We start from the raw sequence: 4,453 nt of genomic DNA on the forward strand, positions 1-4,453 counted from the left end.
CATCATCTTAGAAATCTGGCCTATTCAATTCTCTAAGTTCTAAAGAGAGGCCTGCTGATTTCTAAGAGCTATGTTCGTCTGCTGGAATCTGGTCTTTAAAGTGGACACAAACTTTATCAGCAGCTCCTCTAAGTTAGGCTTTTTCTCTTGAGTCTAAGGAAATTGAGGTGGGAGAACAGATTGTTGCGGCTGCTGATGTAATCGCTAAAATCCCAGTAGCCCCTGGTTGTTATTGTTCCTCCATCAAAAGTTTGGATGGTTTCTCCATCCTGGATTATAGGTGTTCTTGTACGGGTTCTTCTGCTGTCTAGGCTGACTCCCTCTATAGTCCACATGTTCATGGTTAGATGAAGAAGAGGAAGCAAACATACCTCTTGATGTACGGTTGCCACTGTAATACGGGCCACCATAAAACTCATAGCCTGCTTGAGCTGATTGGACAGGCAGTTGGAGCTTATCAATATTCTTGGAGAACAACTCCACTTGAGTCGCTAACGCTGCAGTGGCATCCAACGGGTGTACACTACCCTGATGCCTTGTCCTGCTCTTAATAGTGTGCCACTGGTAATTATTTGTGGCCATCTCCTCTATCAAACTTTGGGCTTGCTCTAGTGTCTTGCAGCTCAAAGAACCACCTCCAACTGCCTCTACAATCTGCTTAGTAGCCAAATTGGTAGTCCATGGTGTGGGAAGCATCTAAGTAGGTCCTTATATCTCTCCCAAGTGTCGTACATTGACTCATCGTCAAACTACACAAAAGATGATATATCATTTCTAAGTTTAGTAGTTTTAGAGGGAGGAAAGTACTTAAACATAAATTATTCCGCCAAAGAAACCCAAGTAGTGATAGTGTTTAGAGGTAGCGACTGTAGCCACTGTTTTGCTCTATCCCTCAAAGAGAATGAAAACAAACGGAGAGGAATTGCATCGTCTGTTTTCCCATTAATTTTAAAGGTATCACAAATCTCCAAGAAACTTGCTATATGCGCGTTTGTATCCTCATCTGGCAAGTCTCCGAATTGAACCATTTGCTAAATTATCTAAATCACATTAGGCTTTATTTCAAAATTATTAGCAGCGACAACCGGTCTCGTAATGGATGTTCGCGTCCCCTCCTGCGATGGTCTTGCAAAATCATACATCATCCGGTTATTCTCATTATTATCGTTGGCATCTGCCATCTCTACTGTAGTGTCTTCTGGTTCACTCTCGTCTACGGCTTTTCCAACTTAAATCTCTTCCTCCTCTATATTCAACCGCTTCCTCAACTGTCTGAGGGATCGCTCTGGTTCTAGTAGAGGGTCTACTAGATCAAGATTGGACCTCTTGGTTATAGACTACCTGAAACAATGAATAACCAACAACACAAATGAATAAAAGAATAAAATCAAACAAAAACAAAGAATAAATGGCTAAATTAACAAGAACACACAGTATATAATATTTCTCAAAATAATTCCTCGGCAATGGTGCCAAATACTTGATGCTGGCTAAATACGACTAACAATCTACAGGCAAGTGCACCTATCGAATGTAATCTAGCTATGGCAACTATCAACCACGGGAACAGAGAAGCTACTGCTACTACGCTATTCCTATTATCTAACCGATCAAAAGTAGGTGCATATTATTAACTAAAAATGATTGAGTATGCAAATGAAAACTAAATTTTAACAAAGAGAATGAAAGTTTGAAAAAAACAATGAGATGAGTTAACCTAATTGGGGATCCCTTTAATGATTTTAGAATAACATTAATCTCTAAATTACCGCTAATAAGAATGTCTAGTTCTTATTCCAGTAAGTTATTAGACTTATCACTAAGATACAAATCACTTAATCACAAAAGCAGTTGTCCAAACTCAATTGAATTTCTCAATTATAAAGGAGTTCTTAAATTGATTCAATAATGAAGAAGAAACAATAGATTTTATTATAGTTGAATGAAAACTACAATCTTAAATCAACAATTCAATCAATTAAGCATAAAACAGCCTAGCATAGCTAAAAATCACCCCCAAAACAGTTTAATAAGATTAATTACACATGTTCATGATTAAACTAATAAAACAATCAAATACAAAGTAAACAAGAACCGAAAAGAACATGTACACCCTTTTCTAAAATGTTGGAAATGCTATCCCCTCTTGGATAACTCTGAGTCCAATCTCTGTAACTCAAGGTCTCCTTCTTCTTTCCTTTGAATCTTTAATCCAATCCTCAAGAAAAGCTATCTGGATGATGTTGAAGTAGAATTTGTCTTCGTTTTCCTCCTCTTGATCGTCTATCTTCAATATTCCATAGTTCTCTCCCTCTAGAATCTCCTTTCTCTTTCTTTTCTTTTGAATAAGGCTTCGAGATCCAACCTGGCCTGGATTTGGTCAGCACGGCCTGGATCCATGCCGTGTTAGGCTAAATTGTACAACTAGCATTCTTTCAGTATGGCTTGGATTTGGCCGTGTTGCTCAGCACGAGCATGCTCCTAGGCCGTGTTACTCTTAGGAACTGTGTTGCAAATTATTTCTTCTCGCCATGGGTAAGGAATTTCAAAATGCCCTCTAACCCTAATAGTGCTTCTCAGCACCGACGAGTTGGTAGGATGTGTTGAACAGTCTAATGCGCCCGATTCGTCCGTCTCTTCCCCATTTTGGTCCGATTTCTCTCTAACTTTGATGATGTACCTAGAAAAATACATGAGACACAAAGGAAACTAAAACAGGGTGATTCTAATACAAAAACATATAATTCACGCTAAAAAACTCAAAATCAAGCATGCAAACATGTGTAATATCAAGGATATCATTGGTATAAGAAAACAAGGGAGCGCAATTGACAAGCGTGACCGATGGCATTCGGGATTACCTTGATGATCAAGCAGGATGACACATAAATCCACACATGTAAAGCAGATATCATGTTGTTTTCAATTAATCCAAGCATAATAATAATAGGAATTCGAGTGCTTTGATGTCTGAAATGCAAATAACGAAGTAATTTGGGTCTGAGTGTTTTTAGGTAGGCCCACACAAAATTACCCTTATTTTTATTAAGCCGGGTCATAAAATTTCAGACTACGAGAGTTGTTGCCTAGTCAACTCCTCTCTCGTTCTTGATTTGACTTTAGTTTATTTATCTTTATGTATTTATTTATTCATATTTAGCATCTAGTTTCTTCTTCTTATGGAATGAGGGTTTTCGCACTAGAACGACTGCATGCAACTAAATACTTAAAGCTAATGAGCATATTATTTCAGTTTTCTACCTTGCAGAAGATCAAGTTATAGGTTCTTTGAAGAACTTTTTAGACTTAATCAACACTTGCGCTAGCGAGCATAGACTTATCCTCATGTCCAACCTTTCTCTTATGTTCCTTGTCTACCATTGTGTTTAAATCAATTTCATTTGATCCTTACGGTTAGCCGTATGCAAGAGAACAAAGAACTTGTGAGTACTTTCCTTATTGGATCTGAAATCATTTTTTTATTTATTTCCTGTCTCTCTTTCTAATCTCTGTCTAGTATGATGGTTTGGTTTTATTTAGGAACATAAAAATGAGTGTCGAATGAAAGCGTATGGAAGCGGCAATCATAGGCACCAATTTAATGCTTCGATGAATGCAAAGAGAGAAAATTAGTTGATTGTGCATTGATATCATTCTCCGGATGATCGCGGATGAATCTTTTAGAGGAAAGGGGAACGACGAGAATCAAGGCACGCCAAAATATTCCAATTCAAGATTTGCACCATTTGGATCTCCATCGTTCCTTATTCATCTAGGCACGAGGACCCCTGATGATGCAAGGTTTGGCGTAAGAGATCATGGGAATGCAATTGACAAGCTTGACTGATGGCATTAGGCCTTAGCTTGATGATCAAGCAGGATGGGGCGTAAATCCACCCGCGTAAGAGAGAAATCATGTTGTTTTCAATTAATGCAAGTGTAATACAAGCTGAAATTTGAGAGCTTTGATGTTTGAAGTACATATAATGAAGTAATTTTGGTTGGATTTTTTTTTATGTAGGCCCATGTGAACTTAGGAGGAATTCATCGAATTCGTTATATTAAAAAAAAAAGAGCTCAGCCCCCCTATAGGCTAAAAAAATTTGAGACTACGAGTTGATGCCCAGTTAACTCCTCTCTCGTTCTTGATTTGTCTTTAGTTTATTTATCTTTCTTTATTTATTTATTCATATTTAACTTCTAGTTTCTTCTTCTTATGGAATAAGGACTTTTGCACTATAAAAACCGCATGCAACCGAATACTTGACGCTAGAGAGCCTATTATTTCTATCCTTTCTCTCGTGTTCTTTGTCTACCCTTGTATCTAAATCAATTTCATTTAGTCCTCATGATTAGCCATATGGAAGAGAATAAAGAACTTGTGATTGCTCTCCTTATAGGATTTGAAATCGTACCGATCTTCTCATTTTTTTTTGTTATTTTGTGTCTCTCT

The 4,453-nt window shown here is 37.6% G+C and overlaps 1 non-coding gene across 1 annotated transcript; it reads left to right on the plus strand.

The window, feature by feature from the left end:
- The first annotated feature begins 675 nt into the window (after window positions 1-675).
- Window positions 676-782, plus strand: LOC112534624. Its single transcript, XR_003078900.1, has one exon. It is a non-coding gene; the product is annotated as a small nucleolar RNA R71 (small nucleolar RNA).
- Window positions 783-4,453: the final 3,671 nt, after the last annotated feature.

The sequence above is a fragment of the Ricinus communis genome, chromosome 2, assembly GCF_019578655.1.
Source record: "Ricinus communis isolate WT05 ecotype wild-type chromosome 2, ASM1957865v1, whole genome shotgun sequence".
Taxonomy (NCBI): domain Eukaryota; kingdom Viridiplantae; phylum Streptophyta; class Magnoliopsida; order Malpighiales; family Euphorbiaceae; genus Ricinus; species Ricinus communis.